Source organism: Dicentrarchus labrax, unplaced genomic scaffold (genome assembly GCF_905237075.1).
Source record: "Dicentrarchus labrax unplaced genomic scaffold, dlabrax2021, whole genome shotgun sequence".
NCBI classification, from domain to species: domain Eukaryota; kingdom Metazoa; phylum Chordata; class Actinopteri; family Moronidae; genus Dicentrarchus; species Dicentrarchus labrax.
This window is the reverse complement of record NW_026136706.1, coordinates 7,901,162-7,927,593: the sequence shown is the minus strand read 5'-3', so window position 1 is coordinate 7,927,593 and position 26,432 is coordinate 7,901,162. Positions and strand designations below refer to the sequence as shown.

At 40.9% G+C, this 26,432-nt stretch overlaps 1 protein-coding gene across 3 annotated transcripts in view; it reads left to right on the top strand.

Annotated features, from left to right (window-relative positions):
* adarb1b (adenosine deaminase RNA specific B1b) overlaps positions 1 to 26,432 on the top strand; it is a 67,648-nt gene that overhangs the window by 1,897 nt on the left and 39,319 nt on the right. The window contains exons 2-3 of one of the 3 annotated variants that reach the window (XM_051404427.1): positions 16,415 to 16,569; positions 25,619 to 25,654. The exons of 1 other annotated variant lie outside the window; for it this stretch is intronic. The gene's annotated coding sequence lies outside the window, so the exon portion shown is untranslated. The remainder of the gene's footprint in view (positions 1 to 16,414; positions 16,570 to 25,618; positions 25,655 to 26,432) is intronic. One more of the 3 variants, XM_051404426.1, reaches the window with a different exon arrangement.

Genomic DNA, 26,432 nt, shown 5'->3' with positions numbered 1-26,432 from the left:
CTGCAGACATTTGCGTGTGTTTATGGCAGCAGCATTCCTGTAGCCCCTGTGGTTAGGAATACAACCTGTGGCATCCTGCCCTCCTGCTTCCCCCTCACCTCCATTATTGTAATGAATATTTAGCGCAGTGTTGGCAAGATAGCCAGCACTCATCCAGCCACTGTGTGCTGTGTTGCTGCAGGAGAGTATAGTAACACAGACATTTGACAAGCTTGTGGCACTTCAGTTGTATATTTTTATATGTGATTCAGTGAGATGCTGATGGTTTTAGTGTTTTAAATTTGTTTTGCGGCTTTTATTGAAACACTAGAAGGTGTATAAAGAAAGGGCAGATGCTTTTAACATTTTAGGTTGGAGAGAATTTCTCAAGAGTGCCATCATGAATATTGACCAGCGAGGACAATCTAGAGAGGGGAAACTGAGTAATGGCTTTCCAATCCCTGTAAAACATAATGTATGCAACAGTGTCACTGTTGCAGTTTACATTGGTGAATAAACATGATACAGTATCAGGTCTGCCGTGTGCAATAATAACACACCTTATTTAATTTTTTTTTTTTCTCGTTGCTGCTACAAGGTGTCTGCCTCCAATGATTTAATCTTCATACCACCAGAAACTAGGCCAGCAATATTTCATCTGTGTCATGAGCACCACAGTTTGTTTGTGCGTCTAAGCAGTGCACCAATGAAATGAAATGGGGACTGCTGGAAGAGTGACCTTTGGTCTTCCAGCTGGGGCTTATAATTCAGGATTGTGTGTTCTGGTGTCCTGGTGTTACAAAAAGAACCATGTTATGTATAAAGCTGAGAGAAGGTCTGCTAGGTGGCTAAGTTAGAATCAAGTTGATCTCTCTACTTTTTGGCCATCTGAAAACGTGCACACACAATTGTGTGTGGAAACATGTGCACACACTCAATTTACTCTATGTATACCTACACATGCTCGGTCAGCAGTAACCATTGTGCCATTGCTAAAATGTTAATCTAGCATCAGCCTCTCACTTTAGTTCAAGCATTTCAAGCCAGGGCACTTTATAATATTGCAGCAAAGAAATCCTCAGCTTATATATTTAATGCCTCCTCTAACCCTGTGGATAGTGATGCGGACATTGTGTTGGAATTTTGAAAGCAAACCTGCTGGGCTGACCCACATTAGTGAAGGACCATTAGAAGTGCTCCCCACATTACTCAAGCTTTTATTGAGTTCCAGACACCTGAAATGATTAAAGGAATTAAATTATTTTCAGTAACAAATGATATTGTTCTCTGCTTAATATATTTATATTTTTATATTTGCTAATGAATTATTATCTGCCACAATGGGGGTTTTCAAAGTCGACTCTGGTCGTCCCCTCAGACAAAATGTATGTATTCACATTTTGACAAATTGGCAATATTAAAAGTAAATTAAAAGTATGTTTAATTAGCTATTAGCAATTCCTGTTTGCAATTTACCCATATGGATACCAGAGAAAACTTGTTGTAGAGTCATAGCGAGTGTTTGGATTTCTAAGCATGATTATGGGTGTGTCATGGACATCGGAGATAAATTGTAAGTCATTTTGAATTTTAAAATATGTGCGTCACCCCTTTGTGTTCGGATATACAAATCAAGGAAATTTATTTATCATTATGCAACACAAGGTTTTCAACAAAATGAAAGTTTGCAGGCATGCTACACACAAAAGATAATTACATTTACATTAGAACAGCAACAGCAATTCTGGCTTAGCCCTTAACAATCAAATTCAATCAGACATCGTTCAGTGATGTTCTCGGCAATGAAGGCGAAAACACTGACCCTTCTGGCATTGGCTAGATGTAACAGATGGTTATGTGTTTTTGGGCTCCCAAATTACAAACAGAAAGCAAATGTGGTCTCCATTGTTGAAGAAGATTGATCAACTCTGGAAAGAGAGATACTGCCCTTCAACTGGTTCACTTCCCGAAATTCTTTCACAAGTGACGTCCTGTTAAATATAAGATTCCTACAGTGATTTTACTTTGAAAAGGAAGTTTAAACTGTACTAAAATATGTGGATAAGACTACCAAACAATCCTTTTCACTGTCCTCTGTTGCTGGGAGACACGCGCGGCTCACGGAAAAAAGACCTCGACCTCGACAGCTTGTAAGGTCTGCATTAGTAGATTAAGCTGATATGTGATTACCAGAAATCCAGGAAAACAAAAGGAACAGGTTCAAGGGTCAAAGCTGAAGCAAAGCTAGAGTGGCACTAGTTTTATTGGCTGTTCAAATGTTCCCTCTAATATCTATCTTCTTTTCTCACATTCTCATCCTCATAAATCATTTCCCTCTGATGTTGCTTTTGGAAACATAAGCATTCTAAATTATCTTAAAATAAACCTTGCGTTATTTTTTAATAGAATTATGTTACAGTATCTTAGCTTCTCTCTCTTCAGATGCTCCAACACCATATGTTTTGTATGGTCCAGTAACCAGAGTGCTTCACAACACTGTATCGTACTGATTAGCATGCACGTATATGTGTAGAATCCATCTGGAGAGTACCTGCGTTCTTTCACACTCGGCACCCACACTCTGTTGATCTTCTTCTCACTTGCTCCACACAGTTTTTTTGTTACCCTCATTTGCTGTCATACAAAAGTGCATTGTACATGTGCACTGGTTTCCATCCACGCCTGTGACCAGACAGGAGATGGATGGATCCAGTATCAAAGGCCCCATTTGTTTTGGAACCTGGAAGTGGAAGCGGTGAACAGATGTGAAAACAATGTAGTCACTGAGGCAAAGCCGTAACAGAGGCTGCTATCACTGATAGTGGAGGTTCGACCCAGCAGAGTCAGTCTGCTTACTGTCTCAGTGACATCTGTTTTACACTCTACAAAGTACAGATGGGACTTGCTGCATCTGGAACAGTGATTAAACTTCATATTACTTCAATTGGCAGGGTTGTGTTTACCTATCTTGATGTAACATCAGTTCTGTATACTTCTTGGATAAATGATGAAACTTGGTATTATGATTTGGTTCTGACAGATTGTGTACACAGTCTGTGTGAGCATGATTATGCATTTGTGGCATTTTGATTATGTGACAAGCAGAATGTCCAATTCTGCCCGATAATGGATTTCATACCAAGGTCAATATTTTCAATATAAACCAATATTACAATACTTTAAATGAATAAATGCAAAACATGTTTGAGTAGGATCACTTTAGTTTAATTATTAAAGGACTGATTTTTTGCTAAACCCCTTAGCCCAAACAGCAATTGTCTGATTATAAATGAAGAACTATAACTAGGCACTACAGGCCTGTTCAGCTTTGGATTTCCCTCATGCTGAAGTAGTGTGCATTGGGCTTTTAAATCACCTTTCCAAAACCACAACTGCAATAAAAGCACTTGCAGAACTTTCAGCAAAAGTGCATGCAATTGATTAATGTAAGGAAACAGTTAGTATGCAGTAGCTAACCACTTCACATTATTTTGTGGGTTTAGTGGTCATGATAAAAAACCCTGTTCAGACCTGTTACATCAACTGAATTATTCCTCCACTGTGTTTGAGCCGGGACATCACTAATACAGAGTAGTGTTCTTTTCTTTATCTGGTGTAGACTTAATCTATATGACATGATAATGACTCATATATACATACATTCACATCTCAACTTCCAACAGAACGTGTTGTCGCCAGTTGACACCAGCTTGGCTGTACCTTTTTACAGCTGTAATGTGCCATGTCTGTCTGTTTCTGTCTAAAAATATTGAATGAATGAGGATATTCACTTACATTTAGTGGTTGCATCCACTAGACACTGTGTCCTGAAATGTAATATAAACCATACATAAAACATAAGAAAGAAGACAGCTATTGGAGACACTTTGCACCTCTGTTAAAATAGTTTTAAAAGATTAAAACAGCAGCTTTTTGTTTGATTCTGTGTTTTTTCTTTTACATCAAATCTTGAGTTAGTAGAAATATTTAGTTGATTATAATTGTTTGGCTCTCCGACTAGATAAGCAACATAGGAATAAAATATGACCGGATATGCCTGAAATTAAGTCTTTTTCTCTGTAAGTCATTAGGGACAGATTAACATAAAGCCACACAAATGCTGATCGGCGATAATAAAGACCACGTCTTCTGTTTCCTGTATATCTCACCAGATGAAACAGATTAACTTGTGATGTCTGACCTGTTTATATCTCATATGAGAGAGCTGAAGACAAAGTGGAATTCAGGTTTGTGGTACATTGTGTCCATTGGTCCACGTCTGCATCCTGTGCCAACAACTTCTCTGATCCGATCTGTGTGAATAAACCATAATAACCAAGTAAGGACAACTTGGGCCGAACTAGTTTTTTTCTTCTTATCATCAAAGTGAAGATTGGACAGAAAGCTTTTAATCATCACTGTGATACTATAGGTAGCCAACCATTCCTCGTTGCTTGCATTAGGTTTGAATATAAACATCATAAACCCAATTAATTAAAGCAATTTAGCAGCCACAATGGCCTCCAGATAATAGAGATTGCTTTATTTACACACATGCTTGTACTTTGCCCCACTAATCAGCCACCATACCAAGTCAAATCAGATTGTTTTGGTCTAAATCAATTTTCCTTACAACCTCACTGCTGTCGCTGCCATTACAGAAACCCCCCTAAAGCCTAGCAGGGCAGAAAGACTGTGATTTGATCTTCCTCACCTTGATCAGATTACACACTGGAATTAGTATAATTACAGCTGTCGCTGATTAATGGGCAAACTATAATTAGCACTCTGGATATAGGGAGACTGCAAGCGTGTGTGATGAAGGTGAGGTGTATGTGTGTATAACTCCCTCTCATGTTCGTGTGTGTGTGTGTGTGTGTAAATGTTAGTGTTTAACAGCAATAGAGAAGAAGTGGTTGAATTGGTTTTAAAGTGGAATTGCCTTAAAAATATAATAATAGCCTACTCAAGTCATTTAAACATCAGAAGAAAAGTATATAGAGGTGTATACAGCAGGATGAAAGACACTTGACTCTTTTATTAACTACTTAAATGATACACAGGAGTGTAACTCACATAAATGTTTTTGGCTCAACTTACATCAATGTGCAATAAATTATTTTTTATTAACCTTTCAGGCCTACCTACTGAATTAATCAACCTCCATTAAAATAAGTTGTTCCTATGGAAAACGCTACCTATAGCACAGCTCTACATGTTAAACTACTATAGACTGGTATAGATGGTTTTTATGTTAAAAACACAGTCAGAGATGTAGTTGGTCTTAAACCAAACTCTAGTCTCAGACAAACTGGAAACCAGTGCAGAAACTTGACAACTGGTTTAAAGTGTTTAGTTTTCTTTATCTTTTTTTAAGACCCAAGCAGCAGCATTTGGAACGTTTTTTTGGGTAGACCTGACAAATAGTCCAGCTAGAAATAAAAGCAGTTAGAACACGTTATTATGTCACACTTGGACATTGCTCAATTATCGTGGAAAGGATCTATCGAACTAAAGTGTAGCATTCAAGTAAATGTGTGTGTCGTCTGCTGGTGGTGATTTCAAAAATCACTCCTGTAAGTGCAATGATAATAGTGAATACTTCTTATAAACATTAAGCCAAATGTACAATGTTAGACAGATTATAAAACAGAAATAAAATGGACCCCAATAAATGTCAATAGTATACTGTAGTAAAACAAAAGTACACCAGAGGAATTTGACTGAAATTGACTTGTGAATTAAAAACTTACCATATTCTTTCTTTGTAAATTAGTCATACAGAAATGTTTCACAGCATGTACAAGTACATCATTTCCAATCTGCACTTTTCCTTTTACATTTTCTTCCCCCAAATGTCTGCATTACTGTTGGTGGTTTGATGGATTGAAGCTTGTGAGTTGAGTTCATCCTTGTAGAAGTTTGTGGATGATTGAGTCTGAGATGGGAATACATATTCTATTGCTGCTTGCAAGTGTTACACTCAGGGCCATAAAGATTTGCTGGCTGTCATTTGTCATGTGCTACAAATCAACTGTGCTGCCAAATGGCAGTAGTTGCATTCTCTGGAGTGACCGACTTGTTTGCATCCTTTTATCTGTCTCTAACCTGAGGTGGAGCGGCTATGTGACGAGGTTTTTCAAATACCCTGATATACCTAATTAGAGGATTACCCCCTTTCATGTTGTTACAGTACAGAGCAGCACTCCAAATACATTTTTTACCACCCACAAACCCCTGGAATCTAAATTCTGGCCTAATTGGGTTTTAGAAATAATTTTCCAACCACAGATCATGGCAGATTCTGAGATTTCCACTTTCCAGTGAAATGAATCACTGAGTGCCCCCTGCCTCACCGAGGGAGCAGTCAATACAAACAAGATGGATAGTATGGTGCTGCTCACAGAGTAGCAGAAGAAGGGGAGAAAGGGAGCGATAAGAGATTGAACTGCAGGATTTGAAATATTAATAGTGATGGAGTGTATATCAGACATTGTGCATGCATGAGCTGTTTGTGTGCACTCCAGGTTTTCAACAAGCTTAGCACCCCCTACCGCCACACAGCAAACCTCTCAGTCAGCAAGCAAGGGTAGCCAAGCAGAATGGAAGGGCGAGCAAATGGACCTGATGGCTAAAATAGATTACGCAGATGCTACAGCTACCTCAGGGCTGTAGTGGTAAACCCTATCTTATCTCAATTTGTCTATTGCGGGCCCACAAGAGCTGCGGTGTATCAGAGATGGACCTATCTCTCTATCTTTAATAGAGCTTAATGTTTGAAATATAAGATAACAAATTCTGTGTTTTACCAACACGCCGAATGTGATATCTTCTGTAAAGTGAAATCCAGGCCAAAATAACATTATCCTACAGTAAATTTGCCGGAAGTGTTCTTTATAGCCAGTAAAATAAACAGTTCATTGTACAAGTCAAAGTTAATTTTGTGGCTCTTGTAATCTGAATTTTCAAATCAATCTAAAACAATTATAACAGCATGTTTTATAAATCTGACACTGCATGTAGCTATAGTTTAATATATACAGCATTACAGGAGGATTGACAGCATGAGGTTGCATTCAAGCTACTTTAAATTATTAAACAGCAAAAAGTTCTATACACTAAAAGGTTAAAACAAACTAATCACAAAACTGAATCAGGGCTTAAAGCTAAATTCCCTTTTCTTTCTTTCTTTGTCTTTTATTCAACACATTATTATTTGATGCTGTATGTATGCTTTTGATGTCATAATGTCAATGTCCTAGCTTAAGCAGGAATAAGTTGCCTTTGGCGATTACAGGATAATTCTGAATTATAAAATATAGAAAAAGAAAAAGTAGAGAAGAATTACAAAGTCACAAACTGACTTCACTAATATCACTTACACAGCAAAATCTATTTATAGTTTGCTAACATTGTCCATCAAGAATGTAGTTTATTGAATATTATATTTTATTATATTATAACTTTTATTCTGTAAGAGGAAGAATGTAAATGCCAAAAATCCACATATCTTATTTCAGGTCAAATTGCACCGAAAATGAAAATCCTTTTTATTTTTTACTTTTTTTTGTCAGATTTCGCCCCCTTGGATTGAGATTGGCAGGGGAAACCCCAACCTAACACCATAGCAGATTGTTCTCCATACGTGATATTGAAACATGCTGTGCCTCAAACCACATGATTCATTGTCCGCCCTGTCTCTCTCTAACACAGACACACAATACCTACTGCAATACTGCTGCTGGATGGAAAGCAGATTTTCAACTGCAATTTATTTGCATTGCTCAGTTTAAAAAAAAAAAAAAAGAGTTATGGCCTAAAGTTTTACAAATGGATGGCTTGCAATGTACTGTATACGGTGTCCCTTGAGTAGTGTTTGTAGCTTTAAACACTAAAACAGAATATTTACTCTGTGGCTGGAACACAATCAAAGTGAGCACTTCAATAAAAACAAGCCCAGATGTGTACCAGGTAAGAAAACCTTTTAAAAGCTCGACAGATCCATCTGCAGTCATCTCCAAAGATCCATCTGTTGTATCTGTGTAGGAAGAGTTACAAGTGTGTGTGCTTGTGTGTGTATTTTATTAGATCCATTCAGTGAATAGCATTTGTGATCTGCAGTGATGGTGTTTTCTCCCTGCAGCAGTGGGCACTTCCAACATGACTGCGTCATGGCATGAGTTTGCTGTCACATTTTTCTGAAATGATCTCCATTATATAAGAACTGAAATGAGTGCAATAGCTTTGCCAAATCGACATACTGCCTCATGCACGCATGCACACATATTTCCAAATGCTCCGGCTGGTTGTCTGGCACTGAAGTCAGAGCTGTACTGCTTGGACAAGACGGTTACCAATATGTCAAGTTTTTCACAGCAAAGTTCATTATTTCAGGATTAATGTGGATAGCAGAAAGAGTAGGTGGGCTTAGTGGTAGATCCTCAGTTTTCACATTGTTGTCATCTTTTAAAGAAAGTCTGTGTCGTATTGGTGGTGGTATATTATTTTTATTGATTGCCGTTAGCTTAACATGAGTATTGTGTTCTTCCTTACAGCGATCAGTGGGGTTGTGATAACAAGAAATATGTATTTGGGCGTCAACATTCCAGCGCACACACAACACGGCAGCTCTGTGACAGTGTGAGCATGTTGGTGTTAAGCTCCATGCTGTTCACCCATTCTGCCATAGCGAGGTTTCTTCGAGCCTGTGAAGTTCGCTGATAAAATTAGCACAGCAAATTAGCACTGATGAGTCACTCATTATCAGCTTTGTGTATGTTGGCAGGGGATTGATTGTTGTGGGCTGCTTTGCTTGCTCAGGTCTTCTATTTACAGGAAAGCAAATGCTGTAAACAAAGAAAATATATGTGTGACATTTCAGTTTGTTTTCATGATGAACAGAAGGTATGTGGTCATGATTATGTTTCGCCATTCTGAAAGTGTTGTTGCATAAAGGTTTTGGACAGGATTTCAAACAGCAGCTGCACTTTAGAGGCATGCTGCATCTACAAAGCGTCACTGAAATAGAGGAAAACTGTAGAACGACTTTGGTTACTCAAAGCAGCTCTGCCCACTTCGCTGGTTGTGGTTATAACTCACTGAAGCTGCCTCATGCGGTTTATTTGTTCATGTTACTCCACGATTGCAGTGCTGCACATTAGGATATTGTTCAGGGGTTTTTAACAGAGCACTATGATGAGTCAGGCTTTATATAGCTCTTACAGTTTCATTAAAAATGCCTTGATCAGCCCTGATATTGATATTGCAGATTGGCTCAAGAGGCCCATATGAGAACATTAACACTTTCAACCCGATTTCAGTGCCAAGAGGAGATTGACCTTCACAGGACATTTTTTTTTTGAACTCTTGAACTTTCTTTTTCTACATTTGTCTGTTTTTTATTTAGTAATTACATATTGGCAGAGCATTCCACTTTCCATTCCCACCATACTCTCTTTGCTCACTTTAAAACATATGTACTGTACTCTACTGAATGTCGTGATGTAGTTGAATGCCAAGCCATTTGTGACTGCTCAGTCAATATATGAAAAATGTATGTGATAGAATGACAAATGGCCTCTTCTTGAATGTTGCATGCGGGAAATGACAGGAATTTGCTGGCGTGTACTTCTAAGCAGTCAGATGACATTATGTACTGTTGGTTGACTGTTGATGTAAACATGATCAAAGCACATATATGAGTTCTTTTACTTTGCAAACCCCTCACTGCCAAGGTTTTTGTAGTCATCCTTTGCGCCAGTGGAGGGAATCACCTCTCTGCTCCCTCTAAACACTGCATATGACTGCATCCTCTCTCTTGTTCTCCCTCCTGCCCTCATTTCTGTATCTCCCCCAGGCTGGTGTGTTTCTGTCTGTGCATTGCTTCGTGTTATATGGAGGGAATATCGTTATTACCTTAGGATCTCTTTGGGTGAAAGGAATGATTTGAGAGAGGTGGAAAAGAAGTTGGTGTCAACGTCCTGCAGTATGCCATTACCACTGAGGCTGAAGCTATACTACGAATGGGTGCCGTCGAAGGCCCTGGGTGAGCAGTATCGAGAACCACAACAACAAAAAACAGCCTTGGCAGCCCATGACCTCATTGTCTGTTCATGTCAAAAATCCTGCTGCCAACAGTCTGCTTGCATCTGTTTGCTTTTGCCACTGCCCACCTTTTAGATGCTAGTTTGTCCCATTATGTCATTTCATTTTAACTCTGCTACGTACTCCTTTCTCTCACCCTATTGTAATAACAAGCACCATTCGTGTGTGGTGATATCAACAATGTATCATGCCCACTCTTGTGCCCTGAGGACATTTATGCTACAAATCATACCTTTTTCAGCTGGTCAGAATTTAAGCATTTTAACTACACTTTGTTTTTCAGTTTTCTCTTTTTTTATTTTTTTTTATTTCTCTTATCCTCTATTGTGTCATAATTGCAGCATGAGTGTGGCCCATTCCCATGTTAGGAAACTAGTTACATAAAAACAGCCTTGAGCATTTTATCACACCAGTGCCAGCCTGTGACTAGGCCTAGCGTACAGCGTGTACACAACCTCTGTGTCAGTTTTCATTCAAAATTGGGGGTTTAGAGTGTAAGTTAATGAATGAGTGCACACCAAAGGGTAAAAATGCTTTCCATAGATCTTCTACAGCCTCTGTAAGTGACTTATTTTAAACATAGAGCCTGTGAGTGCTTTGTGAGTGAACCAGTATCTGGAACAAAGCTTTGTTTTTTGTCTCAGTAAAGGTGAATCTGACCATCACACAAAAATGTGACCCAGAAGGTCAAGGCTACCTAAAAAAGAAGTGTGTGTGTGTGTGTGTGTGTGTGTGTGTGTGTGTGTGTGTGTGTGTGTGTGTGTGTGTGTGTGTGTGTGTGTGTGTCAGGAGGAGACAACAGAACATTGTGTCATTGAAGTCCACTCAAGTTCAATGACACCAAATTTACCCATAATGCTTTGTAACACATCAGAGAGCGTCTCTCTGGGCTCCAAATTACCTCTCACATCTGCTGCTGCTCTGTGCCAGGAATACCCCGACACCACACACACGCACACTCACACACGCACACTCACACACACACACTCACACACACACACTATTATACTCACACACACACGTGCACCAGAAACCAAGAGACGGCCTGTTTGAATAGATTATTCTGTCATAAGTGAAGTGATGATGTGCTTAAACAGAGATGATGAACGAAGTTTCTCTAACTGATTGTTCTGTCAATCCAGTGAATCTGACTTGCATGCAAATTGCTAAAATTACTCCGTATTTCACTGCAATCAGTATGTCACTGTCACCTGCACTGTGAAATGGGGATATAGGGATAAGACATTTAACACATTTACAGTATTACTGTATTGAAATCCAGAAACCCCTAATTGAAATATTTAAATATCAGTAACCAGGTGCCATGTAGTACCATATGAGATACCAGGCCCAGATCATTTTGTACCCAAGCAGATGAGGAGAAGGAGGCAAGAGATTGAGCGTAACTGACTCCAGAAACGTACTTGGTGCTGTTCAGGAAACAGTTTGCATTTTGCTCTGAAGTTCTAATGTGTTGTTTCCTGTCAGTGGTAAAGCGTCCATGCCTGACAAAAGAATTTGGAGCAAATGGGGTGAATCTCCAGAGACGCTGATAAGAAGGACGAAACATCTCCAGTGCAGCTCTGGCTTTTAAGGTGCAATTTGCAGGTTTGAAAACATTAATTTGTTGTGTTGAGTAGGCTGCACTAAAGAAGATGATGGGTTTCAGTTTGAAGTGTGAGGTTGGAAAATTGTGGGAGTTCCATTTTCACATGGTTGCTGGACTCCTAATTACACATCTCTAATTAATCTCTGCCATGTCTCAGCATACAAACATTATAGACACATTTTCTTTGCTGCAACCTCATACACAGAATTAATTGGACATTTTGCTAAAATTATAACTAAGTTGAAACTTTTGTATAAATAATTTTCAAAAAAAAAAAAATACCACTATTTACCTTTCCTGAAGTTTTACCCTCAATTTTAGTATTTGTCATAGATAGTTTGTGTCTACAATGGCCTTCCTACAAAAGTTTTCATTGTTAAACCTCAAGGATAGACACAATGGGCCCTATCTTGCCGATCTGAAACACAAGTATCAAACGCAAAACGCAAGTAGCTTTGTGGGCGGATCTCTGGGCGCAAATCTAAAATGGGTTGGTCTGAAGTAGCAACATTAGTTATAGGTGTGGTTTGGGCGTAACGTGCAATAAACCAATCAGAGCGTCATCTCACATTCCCTTTAAAAGCAGGCGCGCTTGTTCCATGGCGGATTACTATTATAACGGCGGATTGGCCAGGCGCACGCCAGGAGCGGTTCACAGCCGAGGAGACCGACGTTCTCGTCAGGGCCGTAAAATACCGAGAAGTGACATTATTGACATGAAATAAATGTATCACAGCCATACAATAAATCAAAACAATGTAACGCAGCTTCGCAGAGGAAGACCCTGGCCTCGGGAGCAGTGTGCAAGGGCCAGCTGAGGAGGGAGTGGCGCAAACACCAAGGTGCAGAGGATCCAGACCCACTACACGCCGGAGGACCATCCGTTCCTGCAGCAAACCGGGTTTGACATGCTGGAGCGGGAGCTGTCCGGGATGCAGCAAAGTATTAATGCCCGTCTTGACCGGATGGCGATGTTGCTGCTGCCTCTCAGGCGCATCCCCTCAAGTCTGCGCCCTTAAAATAGCATCTGAATAAGCGCCACTGACTTTAGACTAGGTTTTTCCTGGTCTGTGGCGGAATTGTTTTCTGAAACCGCAAAATAGCACCAGGGAACATTTGCGCCGGAACACGCCTCCTCTTTTCGCTGAACCGCCCCCCGGAGCGCAAGTTCATTCCCTAATTTAAGGACGTGCGTCGGTGGAGGGAAAATTCCAATGTGCGTCGAGTGCAAAATAGGAATTATACAAGCGCCAGTGTACAAAGTCAATTGCGCTGAGTGCAAGATAGAGCCCAATGATGTCCTGAAATCCCTGGTAACATCATTCTATTGACAACATGCTGTTTCTGTATCCTTTCTATCACTGGTCACTTTGATTGGTCATTGAACCCAGCAGTAGTAGATGCCTTAAGCTTGAATATTAAAGTCTGTTGATCTAATTGTGCCTATTGAACCACCGCTTTTAAGTCCCACTCTTTCATAGTAAACAAACTGAAGCAAAAGGGTCAGAAGAATAAGAATGCACTGAATTGTTTTTCTGTCTCACTGCATCAACAACAGCAGTCAATGTTACATTTACATTTGCTCCTATAGTGCCATTTCCACTCTATCATAAGCTTTCTGCCTTTCTCATTGTCTTCACTGTTTATCTGCCTCATCATTCTCTCTATTTCTGTCTCTGGTTTACCTTGAATGACCCAATGGGCAAATGACATTGAAACCCTCCTGAGTCAGCATGCTTGTATCACACTGAATCATTAGTCCTACGGTCCACAGTAGCTTTCCACCAAAGCTGATGACAGTTCCTCACAGTTATTAGTTAAAGATTAAGGCAGTTTCGTAGAAGTGCAGCACGCTTAATAAAAGTCTAACACTCAACAAAAGAAACAACAGAAATATGATTAATGTTGATAAGGGAATATCACATCACCGGCTAAATCAATAGGGATAAAATCAAGAAATACTTATTATAAAAAAAGAATACTTGGATAATAAAACTTGAATGTTGTCTCTTAACAGTTTCTGAAGTGTACTTTAAAACGGTCCATTAGGGATGCAGTACTGGCAGAAATCTGTCCGGCCCTTCCATCAGAGCCATGTTCGTTACTAAACTAAAATAGTAACCCTTATGTAACCACGGCCTTTGCCTGGTGAAAGGAGATGTCAAATGCAGTTCTGCTGCGTAGTGGCTTGAAATCTTTCTCAGAGTGTAACCGTTAAACAAACAGAGAACAGAAAATGAGAGCGAAAAAAGGCAATTTTAGCTGGCAATGGTCTTGTTTTTAAAAATATTATCTCCCGAGCAAGACATGAGGAGAGACTAAGCATGACATTAGTGTTAAGTTCTGTTTGATTCCAAGAACTTGTTCCCAGTTTGAATAATTTGGATAGTTAGATGAAAGGATGGCACAGTCCTGACACCATATTGTAATTCTTTCCCCGGAAAGTTCTGACAGTGATTTATTAGTACATTATGTATTTTGTTAGTGATTCTGTATAACTCCTTGTTTGAAGGCCCGTTTTTCCCTCTAAAATAATTGTGTTTTAGGAAGCTGCAGTTTTCAACATCCCAATGTTTAGAATTGCCAAGGCTACTGGCTGTCACACAGTCACCCAAAAGAAAATGTTAACAGACATGTGGACAGATAGCAAGCAACCATTGAGCAAGTCAGACCAGCTTTGTTCACTGGTCCATAGTAGAGCAGGCCTAAGGCAGCTATGGCCACATGGTAGTCCCAGAAAGATGTTCCACCATCCGATCCTATTGATACTGACTCACTGCAGCTTGTGTGTTGTAACTGGGCTTCATATTTCCTCTTCTTTATAGGCCGCCTTGTCTTTCTTTTAACATGCATTTATCAGTGGAATACTTCACTTAGGATACAGTTACACACACCTGATACACTATTACATACATTCACGGCCCGGGTGCAGCCATAGTTTTCTGCTGTCAGCCACAGGGAGCTAAACATTCAATAATTTAAGGCTTAGACACAGAGCACTAAAAGGAAACAACCATGTTTGCGTTGGCGTGTGTCAAGCAGAACGAAGACCTTAAGAAAGAGAGGAAAAAACAACTAGCGGAAAATGAACGTGTGAGGGGGAAGGGAGACCTGACAGAGGGATGGAGGCCCGAGTGCCACAGGCACATATGCCCATGCCTTACTTCCCCCTCTGTGGCTTTCTGGCCTGGCACATTGACACCAACAACAGTGTCATTGTTGATTTCTTCTTATGCAAAAGGCTATACTTCAATTTGAGTTCCTCTATTTTTTTTTTTTTTGTTTCCTTGTTCTGCTCCACATTAACTCGAGGGACATATCCAGTGCCCAAACGAGCAGTGCTGGGCGGACCTACTGCAGCAGTTGCGGGTTGAATAGGCCTTACTCAGAGACATTTCAGTGGTTGTAATCCTGGGAGGGGAGACTGTTACAGAGTTGTTGTTGAATTGACCGCACTGTTTAAACCGTCTGGCAGCTTTGCCACATTGCCACCAACCTCGCTTTGTTTATTCCCCAGAGTGCAAGGCTGAAAAGTGGTGAGGTTTGATTGGTACGAATGTGGGCTCGTTCATGCAACCCAGTCCCTTTCCAGGAAAACCAGCTGGAGGTTAGATACAGCACCTGTGAAAAAAATACATCCTTGTACTGGACTCTAGGTTACACTTTGGGGCTACATTTCTCGGAGGCAAATCGTCTGGGATTAGCCGATGAAGGCCGTGATTGTAATAAAAGACTATCTTGTAAGTGTTTAAATACATTTTTCCATTTGTGTCTTCAGGTTTTTTGTCCTCCACCTGACCTAAAAGTGGCTGGCTGCGCAGGGCAGTCACTCCCTTTTCCAGTCAGTTTTTCCAGTCTCACCTGGAAATACTGCACTTCTCCTTTTAATTGATTTTACAGACAAACTAAGACATGCCATTTTATAAGGTGAAGCCCATGAAAGAGGCTATAAAATGTCTTAATACCATTTATTGGGCATGGAAATTGAATGTGTGTGTGTGTGTGTGTACACCGCTTGCATCAGCTGGTCCTCCAAGAACAGTCCTCACTGATAAAGGCTTCCCACAAATGGTTCTCATTTTACCAGGTGTAAGCTGTAGACTATTTCACTGGATACCCTGATTTTATGTTGTGTCATCTCGTACACTCACAATATACGACACACACACACACACACAGATGTGAACACAACATGTCGTGGCCTACTTTTCAAGCACCTCTGTTGTAATCCTATCTGCGACCACTGAATAGAAGAGGTGTTTTTGCACTTTTGTACAACAGAAAGACTGAAAGAAAAAGAGGTTGGAGAAGCTCTGCAGGTCTCCATCTTGGAAATGGCTGATTATCTTGAACTCCACATTCCTATTAAATGAGAATGAACCCAGTGTCAGAGGAATATGTCCTTTTATGCAAACATACATAAACACACAAACACGTAGTCACACATTCCCCCATAATTGCAGTCAGACTAATTCTCAAGCATTTTTTTCAAGCCTTACGCAGACATACACCCACAAAGTCCGCCCGTTCTCTCCACGGCTCCCAGAGAAAATAATGAGGGCTCAGGTGGCAGTACTGGATGCTTGCTTTGGGCGGTGGCAATGCAGATGTTACCTGGTGGCTCTACGCTTTCCTCTGTATGTGTGTGTGTGTGTGTGTGTGTGTGTGTGTGTGTGTGTGTGTGTGTGTGTGTGTGTGTGTGGGTTTGTGTTTGCGGACCAGCTGTGATGGCCAGCTGCCCACTTCACCAAGGCCTTGGCAACTCCCCAGATGGTTGACCCAGATAGACGCAGCAAGAGAGGAGAGGAACGCACTCTGATGTACACCTGCGTGGGCACCCTTTGCACCGAGATGCTTGTGTAGTCCCAAAAGAGCAGGTGAGGGAGGAAAGTATGAGTTTTTGTGGCTTATTTTTGGGATGACCTCAAACTTTCCTGATGCAGCAAAGTTTCATCAGAGTTTGGCTCTTTGTCGTTGAAAGGGGTACGACACAGCAGTAATCGAAATGATGAGTTTGTTCAGCGACTTTCAAGTCTTGCAACAGTTTGCATATTTCATAGTCCAGAATATATGCAGCACTAAACAGTAACGGTTGCCCAGTCCCAGGCAAACAGTGGGACTGGGCAACCAGATTTGGAAAAGGACTAGTGGGCTCAGCAGGGCTCCTGTGGGATGTGAAGCTCTGTGCCGAACAGGAAATCTAACACTTTGGAGTGAAAGTGATAAAGGATGAACCAGCTGACACTCTGTTTTCACAGTTGGGCCATCATCAGTGGACCTCCTGCTGAGAAAGGTTCAGAAGTATCAGCAATATCACTTTAAAAGAGTTCAGTCCTCCCCAAGCTGTAATAGTTAGTGAGCATGAGGAACAATTTCTCTGGATTGGGAAAGTGAACAAAATTCATAGATTGAGTTAAAATTAGTGGAACCAGTAAAATCATTTTTCATGTATTGCTGTATTTTTTCTCAAGTCAAAATAATGTGAAAAAGGTTGACATTGTTCAGCCCTGCTGTATTCCCGCTGCCTGAGTGTAGACTGGCCTGAGTAACAAATGTTGCTATAGCATTGATTTTTTTCCCCCATTAAGCTAAAAGTGTGTCAAGTTAAAATGTAATGTGAAGCAATAGTCCATCAGCACCAATAACATCAATAACATTGCACACACAAGATGTCAGCAACTACTATTGGCCGGAGCTACAAATAAATAATACATATTCCTACTAACAGGGTTAATGTAATCAGTTACTATATAATATATAGTATATAAATATAAAATTACAAAGGTAAGTACTTTTTGATGACTTCATAATCCAACATTGAAAATATTGCACCACAAAAAATGGACACAGCCACTAAAATTTGTACTGCACATTTTCAAAGTCAAAGTGGTGGTGGTACTGTCGGAAAATGGCCTTTTCAAAGGACTGCTTCTGCTTGAACCTTCGTTGAATTAGCACTGCTCTGTTTCCTCCCGCCAGGTCTGCCACAAGGGGCACTTGTCTTGACTTGCCTGCTTGAGTTAATAATTATAGTTTCTTATTTTTTTATAATCACGTAATTTGTTACTATCCAACCCTTCATACAAACTACTTCTTCATTTAACCATAGGGGTTTAAGATCAGAAAACACTCATCTAAGTCACTTTGAGAATGGATATATTGGCTTTTTTTAAAGGCAATGTTAACAACATATTTTGCCTTTAAGGGAGGAGTACTTTAATTGACAGTCATACTGAACGTCAACCAAACTCTGCTGCAGTCCCTCACAGTTCCTCCATGTGGTCCATTACCCCACAAGCTTTTCAGCTGTGTAAGGATTCAAATGTTACTTTAATCTGTGGATGACCACGTCTGCTCACCTTGACATTCCCTTGTGTATTCAGAGGTGTTTTTCTGCGGTCACATGTGTGTTTCTATGTGTGTGTGTGTGTGTGTGGTTGTGAGTGCAGTCATTATCCTCAATGTCACACCGCATTGCAGTGCAGTAAAAACCTTTTGAGTAAGTGCGTGTGTGTGTGTGTTATAGTCAATCCAACAGCTCCAGGGCAGGCTTCCACTGGCTTGTATTTCACCATCTGATGGTAGAACTGAAATCTGAAGTGAGCTGATTATTGAGGTAAAGTTTTTTTTAGCATCTTTAATATTTCTTGAAGCGCATTTTACTGTCTGACCCAGTCTTATGTCTCTGCCCATCTCACTCCACCTCTGTACGTCTGTCCTTGCCCTGTTAATGAAATACCCTTTTTATCCGTCCTTTTCCCCTCTGCGCCCAGATCCATTTCTTTCCCTGTGACCTCAAGTCTTCCTCTTCTTCTCCGTAACATAGGAAATGGAAGGTTGTGCCGTCAACAAGGGCACACAGCGGGCTAGAAAGATAAATTGGCTGAGAAGAGAGACTCATTCGTCATAGGAAAAAATGCTGACATGAGTATTGTAACATATAATAAAGTGAGGGAGGGCTATTAAAGGTGAGAAATGTACCATGGTTCGGCATGATGAGAAGCAGGATAGAAAATCTGTAGATTATGAGCAACTAACACAGTATGCAGGGGTACTCACACCCACACTGTGTTTATCATCACGTCAATTTACTATTAAAGCATCCCCGAGCATCCTTGAAAGAAGACACCGCTCATTGTCGCTCTGAATTACAATGTCAGGTAATTTGTGTTGACATCTCCTGGCCCAGGAATGTGTCATGTTTTTCCTCCTGAGCTAATGAACAACAACACACTAATAAAGTTTTTTTTTTTCATTAAATTGATCCAAAATCACATCCAGAGCTATGCAGCCCACCTGCAACGGGAACGTGAAAACCCGACTTGGATTTTGTCTGTGTTACCATGACAACATGCAAATCTTGTAGGATTTCCCTGAGATTGTTGTCAAAATGTTGCTTGCAGCAGCTCTGCTGAGCCAGAGTTGACAGGAGGAACAACATGACAACCGAATTCATACAAAATCAAAATAGCTCAGCTTGATTGGTATTCAGGGTAGCACCTCAGGTTATTCAAGGGAAACTCAAAGGAAACTGGAGAAGCATGCTCTAGTGATTCCTTGCGTTATGAGTACTCTGGACACCGGTTTATATTGGTGTGAAATGTAGGTTAAACCCAGTGAAATAGTGCGTATATTATTCATAATCAATCCTAAGGACTTGCAGTGTAAACTTAGACTGCGTGGCTTGAGGTCCGCTGCCCTTATCCCACCATTACTGTGTTACAGCTTGTTGGCTTTGCCCTTCAGGTGTATATCTTGCCAGAGGGGCTAACACAGAGCTGCCCATTGTTATCCCCATGCTTACTTTGCACACGCACGCAAGGATGTATACGTACACACACACACACACACACACACACACACACCACTGCTGGTCAAGCCGCCGCCAGAAACCCGAAAGCCACAAGCAGTGGAGCGGATCTGTCCCAGGCAGAGAGCTGGAGGCTGGTTAAGGAGGGGACCACACCCAGTAGTGGGAGCTGATGGTAGGCTTGGGAACCAAAGGGAACTCCCATAGGAAGAATTAAGTCATTCCTATTTACAGGCCATCTTATTTAGAACAGAAGCAGGCTTCTGTTTCGAGAGATTAACAGTAAAATATAGCAGCTGGTAAATGATGTAAAATAAGCAATGGGTTGTTGAAATAAGTGGATAATCAGATTTTTGGGAGCTACTAGAAATCACAAGTTTATTTTGGCTGTCTGGGTTGTTTATAGATAGTTCTCGGATGGTTGTGTGGTACTGTGTGTAAGTTTGTGTTTGTGCTTTGTGTGTATTCCCTCACAAGGCAACCCCCTTCTTGTTTGGCCTCCCTCTCAGTGACAATGAAGGCCGTTCGCATCCTCACAATATTTATGTTCTTCAGTGACCCCACATAGAATACACTACAGCTTGGTGGATAGTCTTTGCTCACATTTTGGCAGAAGAACCTCACACTTTGTTTATTCTTTGGACTTTTCCCATTTTCTCCCCGAATTTGGAAAGGCTATTTCCCATGCAATGCCGTTTTTGTGACTGCTCAGTGTTGGAGAGGGTGTAGAGGCCATGTGGCTCCTCTGATACACATGGAGCCACCAGCTGCTTCTTCACCTGCCAGTAGGAAGCTTCATCAGGAGGGCGTGACAAATGTTGAGGATCAGACTGTCCCCTGCAGATTTCACCCACAAACAACCATTGAAGCCGGTTCACAAAATTGCAAATACGACTAGAAATGTAAAGCCACTTCTGATCAGTGTGAATTTTACCCGTCACCTAAATGCATACAGCACTGAAATATGCACTCTAAGATGGACTTCTTAGGATTCTTCAATTCAATATTGATTCTCTTGAAATGGTGCACAGAACTTCTGAATAAATAAAAGTACTGCAGAACCAGGCTGGAAATACATCCTGGTGCCTTCAAACAAACCCTTGTAGGTATCACGTTTTGCTAGAATCCTTGATGATAACCTGTTATAAAACATACAGTACAGAGAGCATACAGTTTATATCTGTTAACTCAAGGTTTAATACATTAAGCATGTGGGTAGGTTGTTGGCTTCTAATTTCAAAAGTGAAAACTGCCTGGACAGTGAAAGTTTTAGAGCACCCTGCAGCTCTTAATATGTACAGCATGTGATGAGAGTGTTTGATCTGATACGTTCTTTTTTGTCGCCACCTTCTGCTTTGGCTTGTGCGTCCTTAAATTCCAATTTTGCATTGTTTTATACTCTTTGTCAAATTCACTTGCGGGAGCTGGCCAATGCATCCAGCTCTACCAGAAGCTTTACTAAGTAGACCCAAACGTTTCACTACCATTTACAGATCTGGACATCCTCTACATTCGAGGATGGAGCAGGAGAAGTTACAGCAGTCTACATGAAAAATTGGATTTGACTTGAAATGTGCAAGCAAATGAAAAACACTCACCATCCTCAGTGTACATACTGTGTAATGTTCAATCATCTTGTAGCAGTGCTGCCCTCTGCTGGACAAGTGTAAGTAGAACAAAAACACTGCCAGACACTCACAAGGTTGCATGGAGAAAGAACAGTACATGGTGATCCAGCTCCTTTCCACACACACACACATACACACACACACACACACACACACACACACACACACGCAATCAATCACAGTAGAATTACACACATGTAATTAAACGATGGATTAATTAACATTGTGTCCCTGTGTGTGTGTGTGTGTGTGTGTGTGTGTGTGTGTGTGTGTGTGTGTGTGTGTGAGAGAGAGAGAGAGAAAAAGCTAGGTCAGAGGGAGGGAGGCGTTTAATGGCTATCAGGACCCTGGCTAGCATGCGTCGTTTTGTGTGTGTGTGTGTGTGTGTGTGTGTGTGTGTGTGTGTGTGTGGCTAGTGGTTAGCAAGCCACTGGCCTAGTTTTTGGATGAAGACTGGGAGTCGAGGGTTACAGTCACGCACTCCCCTTATCATGCGCAGTTGACTGGGCTGCCTGTCTCTTTCATAATCTCTCTCTTTCATAATCAAACCTCCCTGACTTAATTTTTGTCCAGCCCAGTCTCAAATGGCTTTTAACTCCTCTGCAGCCTTCTTCTGATCACTTATGTCAAGTTAGCCGAAGCCCCGCGTATCTCTCTGTCTTCAAAGGCCCAAGAGAAGGACCACAGCTATTAGATCCTAATATGACCACCACACACACGCTACGCTTGCTCTCGACTCCCAAAAGCTCTCAAAGGCTCTCCCTCTGTGTCTCTACTAATCTCTAACACACAATCTCTCTCTCTCTCTCTCTCTTTCTCTCTCTTGCCAAACTCAAGATGAGGTTCAGTGAGTGCTGCTTTAGGAACGTGACTTCCTCACAAGGCAATGAAACTCCACTCCTGCCTGGACATTTTTCATCTGCCTCCTGATTCAGGCATCGTAGGACACGCTAATATCTACATGTCAGGTTTTTAGTTGGTTCTCCTCAGTGACCTGAGATAATTGCTTTGACATGCAGCTGAAACACGCTGGTAAATTTTTAAGAGGAGGAGGAAAGCGTAGGCCTTTTGTCAAAATCTCATCTGAGGGAACGCTCTGAGGTTTGTTTCCTTTTTCGTATATTCTTCTCCAGATGTTCGTTAGTTTTTGTTTGCTTCAAAATACCTTGTTAGACGGGTAGCTTTTGGTTTCTGGGACCCATTTTTTAATGAGGAATGCTTATAAATACTAATGAGCATATCTTGGTAAGGCTTAATGGTCTTGTTTGCTCATTGTAAAAGTAAGAATGTCATCATACGAGTTTAATGATGTTGACCCCCCGTGAAGTGTCTCCCCTTGCTGGCGTATGGATGAACTTCATTATTACACTACATTTCGGTCAATTTGGTAGTTGAACAGAAGTCAGGAATTGGAAGCCGCTACTGGTGAAGCTCAATTTAGCTCGTAAAAGTCTGCATCCCTTGAACTGGCTTATAAATTCTGACGAGCGGCTTTAGAAAGAAAAAACTGTTCCCACTGAGTCTATTTTTAGAGCTTTGTGCTTTTTAGTTGACTGTGAGTACATCTACCGTATGAACCAACAGATGGGCTCACCACAGTAGCCTGGATTGCTTGCCTCTCAAACTGTTTAAGAGGTTGTTTTTGTCAATGGTTGTGTTTCTCTGTCAAACCGCTGCAAAGGCCACCAGGAGTTGAGTTGTTATTCGGAGTCTGGAATGGCTTTAAATCCAGGCTGGATAACCACAAAGTATTGGCTCCATAACCGCAGCCTCTTTCCTCTTGTACGTTCAGTATGTGTTGAAAATGCCAACAGAGAGAGCAGTGGGTAAAAATCTCGACATGTGCCTCTGTGGGGCATGCACTCACTCTATTCTCCCATGTCTGCAGCTTTTTTGCACAGTCTCTATAAATTAGAATACGGAGGAAAAAGCGCACTGACTAGTCTCCCCTTCAGAAAACAAAGCAAAACAAAAAACAGTCACCCAGCCAAGGCAGTTGTGGCGAGACTTGGCCAGCCATAGTTATCGTTGGCTTATACACAGAAGCATGAATGAATTTGCGTCTGGAGTATATTTAAGTTCATCATCTCCTTTCTCAGGCTGACTTTCTCTCTCTTGCCCCACAACTCTTATCCCGAATATTTTGGCTGGCTCTCTTTTTCTTGTTCTAACCATCTGCCGTTCTCTCTCTCTCTCTCTCTCTCTCTCTCTCTCTCTCTCTCTCTCTCTCTCTCTCTCTGTCTCTCTCTGTTCTCAGTTGCTGTCTCACTTTCTTTCTGTTGGAACATCTTTCTCGCTCTTTCCGCTCAGTTTAAGTTCATGTGCTTAATTGGTAAGGCTCTATCCAAAAACCTTTTCATTTACTTTTGAAGAACATTTTACATCAAGCAGCGGGAGGGGAGCTGTGGAGGAGTTGGGCAGCAGTGAAGACAGCCTCACTGACCTTAAACGACCCCACAGGTTAGAGATCCTACTGAGACGGCTCTTCGCTTTTGCATGGAAACTTTTTTTTTTTCTTTATATCTAACTCCTCACCTCATCTTACCTTTCCTCACTTCATCCAACTTCATCTCCCACTCTTTAATTTTCACGTCTCTGGCCTGCTTTGCCTCATTCTTTATCTTACGTTCTCACTCAAGGGCTTTTCTCTATATCTTGCCTTCCTATTTCCTTTACTCTTCTCAAGCTTTTATGGCTCTATTTCTTCTCTCCCTCCTCGTCTCTTATTCCTTTACTATCATCTCTATCCCCAGCTGCTGTATCTACCAGAGAGGGCTATGGAGCTTTAAGGATTTTTTTTTTTTTCATACCCGCCTGTAGATTTACTGTTATTTTTAGTTGGCATTTTGTGGGCATCAAGTTATTTTTCACGTCTTTTTATTTATTTTGCATTTTGGAGGATTCAAGTGACCCATTCAGAATCTAAATTGCAATATGTAAACTGTAACTGTAATAGTACCTGACGCTTCATGCTCTTCCACATGGCACAGATGCAATCAGAAAATTTGCGTGAAGGCAACACAAACAAACATGGAGGAGTGGGAACCTGACACAGAACAACATAATTCAGACAAAACAAGTAGCTCATATCTAAGAGGGGCTAAATGTGTCGCATGGATGTGGTCTGGGCATGAAAGGTCTGACATGGCCCATGAAAGTGTACTTTCCATGTGGTAATTTTATTGAAACTATTTATTCATTTGGGTGCCCGGATAGCTCACCTGGTATAGCTGGCGCCCCATGTACAAGGGCCGAGACCTTGCTGCAGCGGCCCAGGGTTCGAGTCTGACCTGTGGCCCTTTGCTGCGTGTCCTATCTATCTTCAGCTGTCCTATCCAATAAAAGCAAAAAACGATTTTTTCATTGAATTGACAGAAAATGTTGTATATTGTGATATGTATCGTTATCTGGATGTGAAATGAAGTATATGATATTTTGGCCATATTGCACAGCCCTGGTCTGTACGTTTAGAATCATTGTCCTGTTAGGGTGCATCCTCCTAAAATTGGGGAACTGTATATAAAGGGTCATTCAGTGTGACACCTTCTGCTACCCTCAAACCCCTCCACTAACTCAAAGTCATTGTTAAAATTAAAATCCTGTGTGCTAAAGTAAAGCCAAAACAAGGAAAACATGCGACTGTCAAATTACTATATGACTGGAATGTGCAGAATATACTGATCACTACTTATTTACCATCAGCATCATTACCAATAAATGCTACTTGTACATCCATTTATCCCACAGACTACAGTGTCATTAGTCTAAAATTCTAGTCGGCTGCTGAAACAGCAAACAGTATGTATAATGTGTAGACATTTTAATTGTTGAATCCAATGATCTGAGAGGAATAAAATGGGATTTATACAGCATGTTTAGAGATAACTGGCTGGGGTCTGCTGATGTCTGGAACTTTTGTTTACCTTTATTTTCCAGGTAACACATTGTATTAACATGTTTATTTATTCTTTGGAAAGTTGGTCTAGTTGAGATCAATGTTCTGTGTAAGAACTGGCCACATAAACCACCACATTAAATCTCTTTAATAGAAGCCTTGTGTTTGCCAAATGTATAGCTCACAAGGAAGCACTGCAACACCCAGTTTTAATCGCGCAGAATTAATTAGAAAAGAAAAACTGTATTCCAGCAAAATAATAGATCCAGTTGTACTCAGGGGAAAACCTGCATTCCGTTACTTCAAACAATTGCTGTGACCGGCCAGAAACACCGGTTTTTGGAACAATTCAGCCAGTGTATGGCTGGGAAAGACCAGCTGAGGTGGAAACCTGGCTTCATAATCACAGCTAATGGAGCATGAATCTAGTGTGTGTACCTTTTCTTGCCCTCTGTCTACCACTGACTTGGTTGCATGACGTCCTTACAACACACTTTTACTGTCAATAATCCAGATATTTGACAGAAACTCTGGAGTCAGCCAGAAGCTCTGCTGTTTACTTACTTGGAACATCTTCTCTTTCTCTCCATCAGGTTTTTCCAATCACAGACACCAAAACTGAGCCAAAGGTGAGTTATTTTCTTTCTCTACTTCCACTTCTGTTTTCACTTCGGGCACGTTTCTTTTTTTTTCTTTTTCTTTCTGTCTTTCTCTACAACACAATTCGACCCTCTTATAGGCTCTTTTGTACCATTTGGAACATAACTTTCAATAATGATCATTAATCAAGCACAACATCATTTTAAGCATTAGTTAGACATCTATGGACTAAAATGTTGGTGCTTGGATGTGGTTCAGTACAATCAGAGGTGTAATTACAACAAATGGCCACTAGAGGAAGGCAGAGTGTTTCTTTTTGAGATGCCTCTCATCCTCATGCTCCTGAGTGAGTCTCCAAGGTAGACAAGCACAAGAAATGTAAATCTTAAAGTTACAGTAAAAGGGGCGATGTGAGAGAAAAAAAAAACCTGATTGCAAGGGTGAGACTTTTTCATATCAGCAGGTTTGAATATGTGTGAATGTGAGAGAGTGTGAGCATATTGGAGTTGTTTTTAGCATACACACGTGTTTTCACTGAGGGGTTGAGGGATTATTTTTGGCTTGTTGTCAGTTACTTTGAGAAGGGTTTTTATTCTGCTCCTGGTGTTAATTCACAACCATATGAAAACATGAGTCTCCCTCCTCCGCTAGTCCCCTCCTTCTTTTTCACACTCTACTCCATCGCCTCTCCTCTCTGACTACTGATAGGGCAGAGATGGAGTCAACAGAGGAGGGAAACAGCGAGAGGAGGAGGAGGAAAGGGAGGGAGGGAAAAAGAGTTCGGATACAAGGGAAGGACTAAAGTAG